Source organism: Cimex lectularius, unplaced genomic scaffold (genome assembly GCF_000648675.2).
Source record: "Cimex lectularius strain Harlan isolate CLEC.00 unplaced genomic scaffold, Clec_2.1 scaffold59, whole genome shotgun sequence".
In the NCBI taxonomy this organism is placed as follows: domain Eukaryota; kingdom Metazoa; phylum Arthropoda; class Insecta; order Hemiptera; family Cimicidae; genus Cimex; species Cimex lectularius.
In genome coordinates this window covers 1,268,912-1,284,524 of record NW_019392794.1, presented here as the reverse complement: position 1 = coordinate 1,284,524, position 15,613 = coordinate 1,268,912, and the positions used below count along the sequence as shown (strand labels likewise).

The 15,613-nt window shown below is 35.9% G+C and overlaps 1 non-coding gene across 1 annotated transcript; it reads right to left on the bottom strand.

Moving 5' to 3' along the window:
* Positions 1-14,082: 14,082 nt before the first annotated feature.
* LOC112127274 lies at positions 14,083-14,241 on the bottom strand. The gene has a single exon (XR_002910492.1). It is a non-coding gene; the product is annotated as a U1 spliceosomal RNA (small nuclear RNA).
* Between the last annotated feature and the right edge of the window lie 1,372 nt (positions 14,242-15,613).

The window sequence follows — 15,613 nt, the reverse complement described above, 5'->3', positions numbered from 1 at the left end:
CCCAAATTTGAACACACATATATGAATTGTCACATGGCTAATATGCATAGTTCATAACGAAAAAAAAAAACTCGAAATGCTCGTCTTGGCATTCGCCAAATAGCGTGGCTACATACACGTATACATACATGCGGGGTTTGTCCAACCACGCAGTTTGTGCGGAAACAAGGCATATTCGCCAAGTGCCGTGCAAGTCCTCAACTTACTATCAATCGTGATCGACAACAGCGAAGCTGCAGTTACTGTTTTGTGTAGTTGCTACAAATTCGTCTGTTCAATTATTTCGATTCTGTTCGATCTGTCATTTTCGATCTGTTTCGATGCATCAAAAATCTTTTTCCGATTTTTATGTCTGGGAAGAGAAACGTTCCAAATTATTGACTCATCTTGATCGAGACACTCCAAGACTTTAAGGTTGGGCCAACAGAAATAACTGTAAATAACTATAAGTTGTTCTTACATTAATAAATCTATACTCGTTGAGAATCGTTTATTATTAAAAAATAAATAGCAGTAAATAGAAGTAAATAATAATTAATTGATAATAAATAATAATTGATTGATTATTACAGTTGATTTAAGTATAGTACCGTTGATTCCCAAATGTTTAGATGCTTTGAGTTCGGCTACTTCACGAATAATAGTAGTACTTTGAAGTGTATAAGAACACTGACAATTAGCCGAGCATGGCGAGCTCCGAATATTGTTGCTCGGCAAATAACCGAATAAATGTCTAGAGCCAGCTTAAAATGCTGACCACTCGGCTACCGCGTTCCTCGGTTGACGAGGACTTGATAGGATTGTACTAGGCAAACGGGTAAACTAAAACCCACGCACACGACTAAACGAAAATCTACACAGCCTTTCTACATTGACGCTACAAAAACAAAACTTGCAAATTGCACTACTTGACCCATAGACTGGGTGGAATAATCTATGGGACAGAAAAGATCATCAGTTCAGTACTCCTCCAAGTCATTCACTATTACCAAACCCTACTTGACACCCATTTTAACCTCAAAATTGATTCTAATCCCTTCTCTCGACCCTACTTCCCCTGGTATATCCTTCAAAAGTGCTTAAATAAACGACGTTATCATACTTGAGAGATCTAGATTGTCAAGTTTCAGGATCAGAGAGTGCCTTTTTTTCTTATGACGGGAGTTTACGGAAGTGGGATGGGGACGCAACGGTTTAGGCGTTGACACGGCTCTCATCACTGTAAGGTAAATATCCGGATTCGAATCCAGCGACTCTGAATTCGAAACCGACATACTTAAAAATGAGCCTTTTTTTCAAAAACACCGGCATCCCGAGTGTTCGTATAACCGTAGTTGAAATACCCTCGTCAAAATATTAGTAATAATAATAATAATTAATAAATAAGAGAAAGATCCGATTTTATTGAAACTCATTTGGTGGAACTGGAATGTCGCAAATTATTAAACACAGCGTTCTTGCTCATCTACCCGAGAAGTCAGGAAAAAATTAAGTAAGTAAAAAAATATATTTTCAGCCTTCGTTGACCATGTAATTTCAAAGTAAGGATGTAGTTAGCGACCAGTATTTACCACATGACCACGTCCCCCATCTTCGTCTATCATGTACTTTCAAAGTCATCGTATATCAGTCGATTTGATTGTTTACTATCACGTTTAATTGTTAATGTTAAACCACCCTTTAAAACTCGTAAATACGAATTTTCATAACAATAAATATACGTTTTTAGACTATGTCGGCAATTTTTATTTATGTCATATATTTCACTTTAAATTATATAATCCACCTGGATTTTAACTAATATATAATGACTCTGAAATACATGCTCAATGAAGGCAAAAATTCCTACTATCCTCAAGACACATTGTATTATTACCCGTAGCATCATCAGCTCAAATGAGTTTCGTCTTTTTTTATCTTCAAGTTCAAAGTTTAATAACTTCTTTATAAAGGATACAATTTATGTAGTTTTTATTCAGCGATATTCTAAGCAAATGAAGTTGATATCACCCAAAGTTTGGAATTATGCGACACTTTGATTCGGATTCATATTATCGAACACTCGCCTATTTAACAAGAGACAATATATATACAAACACATCAATAAAGCCGAAATGTGTTTGGCAAACCGAAAATATCGTGAACAACTAAAATAAAGATTCATCAGTTCACTATTTCAGTTCATAGCTCAGGAAATTACTCTATAAACGTACAAAATTATTAATGACAAGCCCCCCCCCCAAAAAAAAAAGGTAGTAATTGACTGGAATGTAATAGGATATTATAAATGCAATGATCAAAGTTGATGACAAATTATCAATTTCTACTTTTAACTGGATTTTAAGGCCTGCGATGATTATGAAAATTAAACTCCAAATTAATTTGTTTTAAGACGAAATCGGTTTAGTTACAATAAGACTATTGAATTTCGTCGTTTGCTGCGGTTTAGTTTTTGAAAGATAGAGATGTCACATAAGTGGGGCTCGTTTTCACCATCGTACCGGTCGCTACCATCCATAATGTACATGCCATTTCGGCTGAGAAACCAACAGATCTGTATGGAAATAGAAATTAACAGGGCTCATCAGGAAGGCGTCATCAATCACAATTCTGTATAATAAAGGCGGAATTTCGATTTGTTAACACGTCATAAATCTGAACGGCCGACTTCCACACGTCCTGACGCTCCAATAGCAACAGTTCCGCCCAGGATCTGTCCCTCGGATCAGTTAACGTCAATTATATAATTTTTACGAGCCTTGAGCCCTTCACTGTTGAAAAAAAGCCCCCTCCGCATCCAGAAGAGATTTCCATTTAAATTGAACTGAGCGACGACTAGTTCCTCTCTATAGAGAACAAGCGATCAGCCCCCGTTACGAAATCAAAAAACAGGGATCGCTCCTTTTCCATGCGACTTGGGAAACAGGTTGATGAAAGTCATGAAAGTTTAATTACATGTATAAAAGGAAGTTATGGGTAATATCCAACGCAACGTTTCTAAAAACTAAAAATGTCTACTTTAATATATGTTAAATCCATCAAGCCTCCAATTCAGTTAAAAAAGACGGACTAGCATAATCTGTAATTATTTTAAATTATTGCCTTTTATAGTAAATCGACTAATTTATCCACGTGAAGTTCTTTTGGGTGGCCTGCAAGTTGTTGAAATAAAACTTCTCAACAGTGTGCACTCTCTAACAATGGTTTGCCACAAATCTTATAAATCCTCGACACATTTGTAAAAAGAAAGGAAATAATAGTAGAACAATGTTGGACTTATTTAACGTCCATCAAAACCGAGATTAATCAGTTGATCACAAAAATCAGAAAAGAAACCTCCATCTGAAGCAATTGTTAGGTAGTAAGTTGCAATACTCTCTATGCAGAATTCCTGCTATCTTTCTACTGTTAGAGATTGCAATAAATAAATAATTTAAGGCTTTAACAGTAACAAGTTAGGCTTTAAAACCGTCACTACATTTTGTAATAGAACGGCAGATATAATAGTCGCTAGTTCGAACGCGGTACGGTCCATTCCTCCTTATAGTCTTCTGACCTCCTGACTTGCCCTCTACCGACGCCCAGAAGTGGCAGAGGGTCGTACGTCGTTGCTAAATCATCCATCCATCAGACTGATATGGAAATATTGCAATATTCGTCTTGGCTCAGCGGCAGAAACACACATTCCAAGACTCAATATGACACGGAATAGGAGTTGAAGTTGAAGAATTATCACAGGAAATCCGTGGTAATACACCCAGCGTCGTTTCTGTCACAAAAGCAACGTGCACTACCCTAATACAAAACTAAGAACTAGATAAATTCACTAGTTTTCGTGATCCGCTTGACCAATTAATATCTTTCAATTAATTAAGGTTTTTAGTTGTGATAAAAAAGTCAGTGTCACAAGCGGGATTCGAACCCACGACCTTTGGCTAGATACGCCGCTGATCTACCACTTGAGCTATCGTGACCTCGATCCACTTGGACACTAACTTTCCATCTCAACCCCACCTTTTATACAATTATATTATATATAATTATAATTATATTCTGTCAAAGATTTTGCATCCGTCCATCATTACAAACAAGGTGTCAAAATGAGAAAAACATCAATAAAATTCAAAAACCGTTATAGAGCCAACATTGATTTGAAGCAATAAACAAATCGTAAACGAGAATGCACGGCTAATTAATTTATTTTAGATTTTTCACACTGTTAGAATCGTTGACCTCCTTCGTGGGGTTTATTATTGCCAATAAAATGAAGAAAAAAATTCGATTTTGAGAGATAAAAGGAGCGATCAGATTGACAGGATGTCTGAAAGATCCTTGATTGGCATTGACATTGAATAGCTGCCTCGTGAATAATCACGGAGTATTGAAACAGTTTGAATGGAATGGTATTTCAAATATTTTGTTAGTTTGTTTAACAAATCCAACGCGTTTATTAACTTTTAAAAACGAAAGAAAAAATCACTGAATAAATGAGGTCACCTTTTGTGAATCTTGCATTTTAAAAATGTTTTACATCTCAATTTCTCTAAACAAGTGATGTTATATTATTGTGGATAATTTTATCTCAAAGTTCTGTAAAAAACAGACACTTCTCATGTTATTTTCTTAAGAGGTAAGATTGCATAGCATATTAAGTGTGTATCGTTTTAAACTGTAGGCAGTCAATTGACAATAAATGTAAACTTTGGATTATCAAATTTAATGAAACCAATTTTCTTGACAGTTCAAAAATATAATACACGTCTCGTACGATCTGCCCTAGGAGTGGATAATTTTTAAGCTAATTTAAGTAGTTTTTTAAAATATATTTTTCTGCCTTTGTTGTGCGTGCATTTCAAAGTATTTAAGGTGAATCCGTTGATTAGTTTTATCACGTAGGATAACAAACCAATATATGCCATTTTATTAAATGAATTAGATTATATGAAAATTTACAAAATAGAAAAGACATTTCTAATAAAGAAGGACGAAAATTCGTTTTCAAAAGCTTATTCGGATTCGGTTTAAGCTCCCTAGGAAGCCTACAACGTGCATTTTTAAAGAAATCAAATAGTTTAGGCTGGTCTAGTCCGGGACATTTTTTTCCGAATGCCACATAAAAATTTACTCGCCCTGGTTTTTATCTACACCCAATTTTATAAACAACCGATGGAAAGTATTGTGTTTCTTGTTTCAGGCTATGTCAAGAATATTTAGATTTTATGCCATTATAAGTAAAAAAAATAAGAATTAAATTAAAAAAAAATAGCTCTCAAACGTATTATTTTATATCTCCGGTACTAATTTATTAACGGATTTCACATTTAACAATTATGTGTAATTTATAAGGTTTCCAAATTATTATAGTTTTTGTGTTTTTATTAAAAATCAAAAGTATTTAAGTTAAGGATAAGTCTGTGGATTTTTTTTGTTTGTTTGTCAAATTTGAGCATTCAGGGAGTTGTGTTTTTTTTTGGAGGGCAAAAATCGAATATCAACTTTTTCTAGATAAAAAAAGATTTTAGCCGCTCGGTCCTAATTATGTATTTCAATATCTACGAAATACATGCTATAACAACATCAAGTATTTTTTTAGCAAGAAACAAGGTAGTGAGTCCTATTTGTCCCCTCAAAAAATCGTACCTAAAATAAACATAATTTTTTTATTCTTCTTTTTCGGTTGTTGACTTTTTACATTTCTCGGGTTTCTTTTCTGGAACTAGGCAACTATCAAACTAATGTAATATAAAATATATTAATATAACTAATGTAATATAATATACAAAAAGAAAAATTTTCTTCTTAAAATTTTCGCCTTTTAAATGCTTCTATTTTTTCGAAAATCACAAAAACAGTCAGGACTCTTGTATGTTACAAGGGGTGCCATTCGAAACATCGACTAGGTAAATAAATAAGAAACGTGAGATATAAAAATAAAACGTTGGAGGATCTTTTGTTGAGATCTTCTTTATTTTTCTCATTTATAATTACATAAAATAACTTTCTGAAAGAAACTGTAAGTAGAACCATTCAGTTTTCCACGGTTGTCAAAACTTGAACATTGAATTTGGATAAAATCAAGCAGGACTCCGAAAAAATTGCTATCTAGCCGTAAATGACAAATTTAGTTCGCAAAATAATCGAATTTAAGGGCTTTAAGGGGTAGTAAATAATACATCTGTATCAGCCATGCCAGATTGGCAAGTAATTATTAAAAAAACACACTGTACTATAAATTAAAAGACAACGACTAGAGGATAATGGCCAGGTGTGTACATAAATAAACATTGTAGTTTGTAGATCAGTTTGTTGAGTATCCTCTGAAAGGCCAAAAAACAGACTGGATAAGTAAACCAAAATAATTAGAAACAACCAAATACAGGTTCATCACCCCGCAAGCCCGAAAGAGAAAATTGCAATAAAATTGATATTATGATTTAAACGGCGAAAGGACTTTCGGTGATTATTTACTAAAAAAATAATCAAATGATTTAGAATGTTCATAGCAATAATAAACCTCTCACAAGTTGTTATCTAATGAAATGTATGTTCATATATCTAAAAATAATATTGTTTAAATATTACAGGCTTCGATAATGCTCTCAGTTTGAAATTCGTTAGTGACTAAAAAACCGTCTGGGATATGACATACGGTCAATTAATTATAAATGACAAGAAGGGTATGTTCATTGGGTCGAGGGATAAATTACCGAGCAGATCCAATCGGTAAAATTTAAAAAGGTCCTAAAACCTCGTTTCGACTTTACTGGGCGATTATTCCTTAGGGCACTAATGAAGACGGTCGCGTTTTTCTTTTAGGGCCGCGATAACTTTTCGGAGGTCATAACCCTACATCTCCGAAAAAGTTTTACGACCCTCCCCGCCTAAGTCAAACAGGCCAGGCTCCAAGAGGGTTGGAGCGAATAATCTTTGGATTTATGCTGATTGGAATGGGCCGGCTAGCACTAAACAGTAGTCTTTACCGGGCAAACGCCCGAAGGCCTGTCCTCTCGGGAAATAACGATGCCAGCAACTTCTCCCCACGGCGGCAGCCTTTATTTTCATACATTTTTTTACAAGTGACTCAAAAGCATATATATTTCAAGAGTACTGTATTCAAAGAACAAAGACTACATACATAAACCAATCGTTTGTATATCCAATTCTATCTACAAAATCAGAAAAGGTGTTTCCATCTTTGATTTATTTGCAAACATTGTTCTTTGAATTAAATCATCCAAACTCCAACAGAACCTAAAAGAGTCACATCAGTATGCATGTGCTACAATTTTAAAGCCAAAGTTTTTTAATTTGTTCTCTGCATTGAAACATGAACTGGGGAGTTGTCATGAAGACGAAAGGTACATTTCCTGTCCATCAGTACTGGTGGCTTTTTCCTCTTCTTTATAGGACATTTACAACTGTAGCATTGACTACAACAAGGAAATTCAATGACTTGTATGATCTTGAGCGGTGAAGACAGTAGTAACACTCTGATTTAAGTAGCACTCAATAGTCACTAGCTGTCGCTTCTCATGACGTCGCGGGTCAGTAAAGTTGGGTTACTAACGGATTGTTGTGACTGTGAAGAGTGGAATTTGTTATATCGGAACGTAGTTGAACACAAAGAAAGGAGCGTTTCAAATACAACGGAAGGCGTTCGACTGAAAGATACAGACTCTAGGAGTCCGATGCTTTGGCTGAACCTCACATTTAAACATATTATGTCCATGTTGATTTGAGTAATATGTTTTAGATTAGTCTTTTGTTTCGAAAGTCTATCTAAGGGTTGAAAGAGAAGTTAGTCTCATTAATTAGGTTTATTCGTATCAGTCTAGTATAAGGATTCCACGTGAAAACATTGTTGATGTATAGCCCCTTATTAACAAACGCAGTTAGTTGTGATTAGATGCACACTGTTAATGATTACAGGGGGGAAGGTTTGTCAATGCAATAAGAAGGTAATATACTGGCATTTAATTTCGTTAAATTTTATACTTCACTGCTTTAGCCACAGTTCAAGGATAAGACTTTAATGAACGAAGGACTAGGTATCTGTGAGCGGAAAAGATGTAGAATCGCCTACAAGGAAGCTTTGAGATGATTAGGGTAGTGAGAAGTATATTTCGGCATTTTTCAATGTACCATAGAAAAACAACGCCCCACCTGGTTAAATGATTTCTAGTGCAAATTTTCTAACGAAAAACTAATTTATTTGTAAGCACTGACAAACATTTACAATTAGTTCAAATAAACTTCACTCAGGAGAAAGATAGTCGTTGTCGAGATTTGTCATCTGCCTGTTCTTATTTGGTTGGCCTGCCAGATACGTTTTGGCATGTCGCCACCCTCAGTGTGCCTGTGCAATTTATGTGATAGGCAGAACAAACTGATCAGTGACCACCAAATTATATGTTCATCAGCCCTACTACACGAAGAAATCTCACAATATTACGGAATTTAAATTTTCGAAGCTTGTAGGAAAATGATTATTCGGAAATCGTGAGATGCGGTCTGGTGTGATGTAGGTTTCAGAAAATCATTTTCTTTATCGTGCCAACGTTTCGATCTTTACTGAGATCATCTTCAGGGCTAAGAAGGCTTCATAAAGATCGAAACGTTGGCACGATAAAGAAAATGATTTTCTGAAACCTACATCACACCAAACCGCATCTCACGATTTCCGAATAATCATCTCACTAACCGTCACTAATCACCACACATTTCTTGGAGGAAAAGTTTTAAAAAAACCTGGCAGCCATGTATTCACCATAGTTCCAGTATGCCAGTCATCAACAGCTTCGAATCTGCTGGGAATGTTAAATTAGGTCGTAGAGCAGGTCACTGCCATCAAGGAGTGAGCGAGAACGAGCGCCTATAGAGATCTTTCTTCTCTATATAAATTATAAAATTTAAACAAGCCAATAGCAGAATGCTAAGCGCAGTTTAAGTTTTCAAAGCTTAGGAGAAAAATTAAAAATAGACTACCTGGACAGCAAAATCTTCACAATCACACTGAGTGATTAACAGCTTCGAATCTTGTGAGAATATGAATTTAGATCGTAGAGCAGGTCATTACCAGCGAGGAGTGTGCGCATCTGAAGTTTCCCTATTAGTTTCCATATAAATTCTAAAATCTAAACAAACCAATTGCAGCATGTTCTACAAACATTTGATGGTATCTGGCCAGTACAACTGAGAAATTTATTTACATGCTTGGTAGAGAAACAAACCCAAGTTTCGGAGTCGTGATTTTCTTCAATTAGAATGTTTCGCGGGCTCATTGGCCTATTCTCAGCAGACCTAATGGATTAATCCACAATCCGACACTTCATATGACGAACGATTTGATCTACAATATAGCAGGCCAGATGGTTGAGTAGGACAGACCGTACACTACCCAAAATTAAATTCGGCAAGGTGGAAGACTTCAGGATGAGGTACAAGGTAGTGTGCAGGATGCCTTTGTCTTTACAGGGCAAATACAACAATACAACATGCCAGCCCTGATCGAACTTTTGTGCAAGGTCGAGAAAGAAAGCTGGGTGTGTTTCTCATCAAAGGATGTGACTACAACGCGGTGACATTTTTGAACTGCAGAGTGTACTTGTCTGAAACCGAACTGATGACCGGGGATTAAAGTAAGGGTATCAAGTTGGGGTAAAGACATTGAAGAGAGAGTTCAAGGATCTTTCCCATCAAGTGAAGGAGACTTTTAGGGCGATAGGAGGATTGTGCAATGGTTTGTACGTGGTTCTAAGAATGATTTTGAAAAGGTAAGTAAAGTCGACCTTCATGTTTAGGTCATGAAATCATAACCTGGTATTTCTTTTACCAGGAAGTTTGTTGATATACGTTTGGTATCGGATGATAAAGTGGTAGAGCTCTGTCTAATACATTTTTATGCAAAATGCGATGGGTCAAATTCTTGGCACTACGTAGTTGAGTTCCTGTTTCCCGCTTGGTTTGAAAGCAAAATAAATGAACCAAAGTGCAGACAGTCACCATTTTTTCCGGATTAAAATGCTTATTTTGACAATGCACTTTCAATATGTTAGTTTCGGTTTGTTATATTATATTCATTTCATACCTATTTATCTTTTGTTAATGGCTGATTAGCCTATTGCTCCGTGTTTTTTTTTTCAAAACCGTTGTATATTTCAGCCTTTTTTTTAATTTGGAAAAAAATTTCAAGGTGTGTTCAGAGGCAATCTTAAAAAATACCGATAGACGTCTGTTTAGACAGGAAAATATTACAATTGTAGCTATTATTTTACAAGTGAGGCGGTTATGCTAAATTTCCCTTGTCCTACCGGCAGCCACAATTTCGGAAGCCACATCAAATGTCAAGGGTTTCCATCCGTTTGCAATGAAGTCCTAAAAATCCAGATAAAAATGGCTTATAAGGTGAACGCGTTTTCTTGTCCTAATAATCCGTCGGGCTCGCTGGAAGTCGAAAAGTAATACGCATGGTGATCTAATGATGATGTGATCCACGAAGGGCGAGTGAACATGTGTCACAACGCAACGCTCGGGCATAAATCATGAGCAAATTACTGTGTAGTGGCGGTTCCGTCTAATGGGCTCCCGAACAAGATATTAATATCATGTTAATCATGTTAATACAATCATGTAGGCGGAATTATCATACCCTGAAGGCATTACCCATACGCCACGACGGCACCGCGCACCTTGTTTTTTTCTTTGGCTAGTTAACTATTGTTTTCAGTTTCTTATATATTCTACACGGACAAGGATTAACACATGGAAGGAAAATTTTAGCGTACGTTACAAATTTATAATATCTTTTAGCAGATTTGAATATATATTAAATGTTTACCTAGTAACCGCTAAGCTTCAGAAATTTTGACGGTTTACACCAAAGAATTTTACAAGTGATAGAATAAGTGTGTACAAAATAGTAAATATTTAAATTTTATAATAGCCAAAGCTGGTCAATTTTTTATTTTCAGTAAAGTCCAACGACCTATTCGGAAACAAGTAATTCTGAGACATATTACCGAATAAATGATTATTCGGAGATCTTGAGATGCGGTCTGGTGTGAAGTAGGTTTTAGAAAAACATTTTCTTTATCGAGCGAACGTTTCGATCTTTATTGTGTGTCGTGTTGAGAGTCACAAGAATGGCACATCTACAGGGAAAACAAACACTTTGAGCGCTGAAGATGATCTCAATAAAGATCGAAACGTGGCACAATAAAGAAAATTTTTTTCTAAAACTTACGTCACACCAGACCTCACCTCACGATCTCCGAATAATTATTTACTAACGGTCACTAAACGCCACACATTTTTACCGAATAATTACCATTTAATCATGCAAACTCCCATTAGACCTCACGAGATAATTTCAAGCCGATAAAGTTACGCTAAAACTCTGACATTCAATCAAGAATTGCACGCGAAAATTGGTTGTTTACGCGCCCTAATCTTGACAAAAAATTGTGGAGTAAAAAGTTGGTAATGTTTCCAGCACCTTTCTGAATATTAAAACGTTGGAAAATAAAGTCTAACGCTTTGAAATGCTGCCGATATACTCAACCGATCTTTTAGGCATTTAGATTTTGTATGTTAACAGTTATTACTGTTTATACTAGTTTGAATAAAATGTTTATAAAAAAGGAAATGGGTCTTCAGACATTATAATCGCAGAACTAGGAAATGCACTTCGATTTGCTATTTTCCATCGTTATTAACATTGAATGTATTTTATAAGCTATTTTCATTTATAATAGGCTGAATAAACAGTTTATAAAAAAGAAATGAGTATCAAAGCTTTGTAAAGACATTGAGATATATTATCTCTCAGACTTCCAAAACATGGACTCATATTCTGCTAATACTGTTTTTCAGAAAGAAGTTGGTAATAGTTGGCATGGGTATCACTCGCACAAAAATGGAAGGTTGCGCGTTGTATTACTCCAAATACAAATATGAATATCTTATTAAATTGCCATACGAAAACAGTATTATTGAGCTGAATTATTTTCAATATCGAAGACAATTATTTATGTAGACTCCTTAAAACAAAAGAAAATTTTGATTATCTTTGATTCTCTTAGCTCGCTGGCCAAATTTAAACATCGCAGATACCATGCCTCAGACAACTACATCAACGATGAAATTACATCGATGCACTTTATTTTAAAAAAAAGAAAAAAAGGTGAAACTACTGTGGGTTCAGGTCCATGCCGGAATAAAAGGATAAAGTGAATAGATTGGCGGGGTAAAACAAAAACAGCGATTAGCGATGATGGGGGTCAAATTGTTCAGGGTTCCGTGCGCAGAGTATATAAACGGTCTGCAAGGAAGGCAAGCTTGGAAATGCAGTACAGTGAATCAGAAAAAATGATTTTAGAAACAAATACAGCCTCATTTCCATTGAAGGAGCGGCAACTAGCAGAGCTCTGGGCAAGACGATATCAATCGACTCCGCTCGAACCATGCCATCTGTGGTTATCACATAAACAGAGTCCATGTGACGGACTCACCAGCTTCCGAGTATTGCGGAGAACCATGGAGCTCATACAATAGTAATTGAATGTCCGGGGGGCCGCGGTAGCCGAGTGGTTAAGGCGTCAGACTCTCAGCTAGTAGATCCCGCGGTCGTGGGTTCGATCCAACCGTCGCCTCTGGACTTTTTCTGACGCCTAAGGGGCTCGGTGGCCGCTATTGAAAGAAATTGACACGGCACCCATCAATGGAAGGAGCGGGATCAGATCTCAGTGACTCTGAATTTGGTCCCAACCCTCTTCAAAAATGAGTTTCTTCGATGGAAGAACACCGGCAAATTCGCACTGGTGTTGTGAGCCCCCAAAAATGGAGCCAAGGATAAAGTACAATAAGCTGTACAGCTGCAGTGGTACTCCAGTTCCTGGTTAAAAAATCAATTAATATTTTATTTGACAAACTTAAATAAAATATTAAAATAGCTTTAAAAAAAACGGCCAAAAAACTAAAGTCAAAATGGAATGGCTATTGAATGAACTAAAGCATCTAATATAGCTTATGTTTCATTATAAACAATTTAGCTCAATAAATGTTAACATCTACGACAAGGTCTAACCATTTGTAAAAGAAATAAAAAAGGAAATTTAGAATAATAAATAAGTAAAAGTTGATCAATTGTCAAGTCTATGAGACAGGAAATATACATGCACTTAAAAACAAGAGTTAGAACTTAATCATTGGTAGTACTCCAATGATACTACAATGTAGTGCATTCAATTAAAAATTCTGCCAATATAAATATCCAAGGAGAGGAGATTTCGCAGGCAGATTCCGTTCCATGAACTCTGGGCCACTATTATTGGCCGTTATTTTTAGTATAGGCCAAAATTTATTACTGATTTGTATATAAGCTCAAAATCTGCACATGCATGTATATACACACATGTGGGTAAAGTTGTCAAAGTTGAACCTAACCCTTCTTGTAGTCCACCGATAGTGGACTTTTGACTTTGCATTGAACTACCAACCGGCAGCCTGGAGAAATACCCATCTCTGGTGTTGGCCGGAATCAGACCTCTGTCTTAACTGTCCACTAGGGCTCCAGGTGCTATCATAACTCAATAGTAGCTATCAGCACCCAATGCAATCAGTTCCTAAATACAAACCCATTTACACTCTCACTCACTCTTACATACATTCTTTCCTATTTACATGCCATTTACTCAGTTAGGGTAGTGGTGAACTCGATATTCTTCCACCACCATTTACACCTATTATATAACTAACCTAATTGAGGGTGAATAGGAGGTGCTCAATATTACGCCATCGTTTATCTTATACTAGACATTCTATCTAATAAGTACATTCACTCTCAGCACACGCTAGGAACACAAAACTATCATTACTACATACAACAAAACCATCCTGCTCCATCCAATAATCGAAACAGGGGGGGCCCAAATACTGCCATGCTCAAGAACGATTCAAACATCGGGTTGAATTCATAAGCGTTCTTTATATGAAAACAGGGAATTGCATCGTTCAATTAGGTGGAATATAACGAGCAAACTTTATCTGCATGCCGGACATATACACGGATGGCCCATTTTTGAATCGGGATCCGCGTACGCAGTCCCGACTAGGGAAAATTACGCGCTCGAAATAATCGCATTTGGGATATTCGCAGAGATCAGCCAAGCCGAATGCATTGGGAAGGCTTCATCCGGGCTAATCCGCGTTGTGATCACGGTAGCCCGGAGACCAGGTAAGTATTATGTTAAAATTATTATTTGTCAAGTAAAATATTTATGGGTTTTAAACGTTTTTTTAATAAGTGGTTACAATGTGGGATTATACTGAAATGGGATGAGTAAATCTTCCATTCAGATAATCAAAAAAAAGTACTTGTCAAAGAGATTATCGGCATGGTCTACCTGTGCTATAAAAATACCGGTTGCTAATAATGAAAAACATGTGATGACTACTAAATGTAAATATGAGGCGCGGAAGTATGAGATATCCAAACATGCTCCGTGTTTGTTTAAACGTTTAAAATATTTTTGTATTAATTTACAACGACTGTTATCTATTTTTTTCAAAGCGCCATTAATCATTTAATCCAAAAATCACTCTTTTTTTCAAGTAACATCAACATTTAATATGTTATTAAGTTGTTACGTATAATAATATATAATTTTTATTTTTATATTATACTTGCATATTATTAACTGAAATAATTTTAATTTAAACAAATTGCAACTGGTTGACGACTACTTTTTTATATCATTTGGTGGATTGTTTGTTCAAACCTTTAAAAATCAGTTATTTTTAATATTTTGCAGAGCCCCTGGTCCGATTGAAGGAAACAGGGCTATCTTATTTTATATACTACTTGATAGATGTATCGTCTTTTTTAAATTTTTTTTCTTGTATATATTCAGAGTAAATGTATTTATTAGTGTTAACGTGTTGTGTGTGTAGGGGTCGATGCCGGAATGTTGAGTATCCCATAAACCCCCTCAGTTAGATTAATTGGATATAGATAGTATGTGTAAAGGGTGGTGGAGTATTTGATATTCCTCCATCACCCTTTAAACGTATATATATAACTCATCTATGGAGGATCCATGGAGTAATCAATATTCCACCATCGGCCCTCTCACACTGCACATTCACGCTAATAAATAAACAAAAGGGAACGCAAAAAGACAATCTATCACTACATTCGGTTGGGTGTATAACTTTTTTCAGTTTCAGAAAAAAGTAAAATTCTCAAAATTTTAATGTATTTTATTTTTAAATTGAAAAATTCCTTCGATTTCTATAACGTGCTGGCAACGTTTTGATAGCAGAAATATCTCCTTTTTGTAACAATCCGATAACTTAGACGAAAAAATCTGTTAGTCCAATTTGCATTTTAATACCCTACCTTTTAAGTTGTTGTTAGAACAACCTGAGAGAGCAAGCAAAAATCTGAAGAGAGCGGTCTCGTGAGCATGGAGGGTGGGACATTTGGTGAACTCAACCAATTTATTCTTAGGGCAGCTGTGTGGCCTGGCATTGACGTGGTGAAACCTCTGACGTTGCTTCTGTTCAACCAGGGCTGGATGTTTCTCCTTCAACTCTGACGCAAGGCGCTATAGCT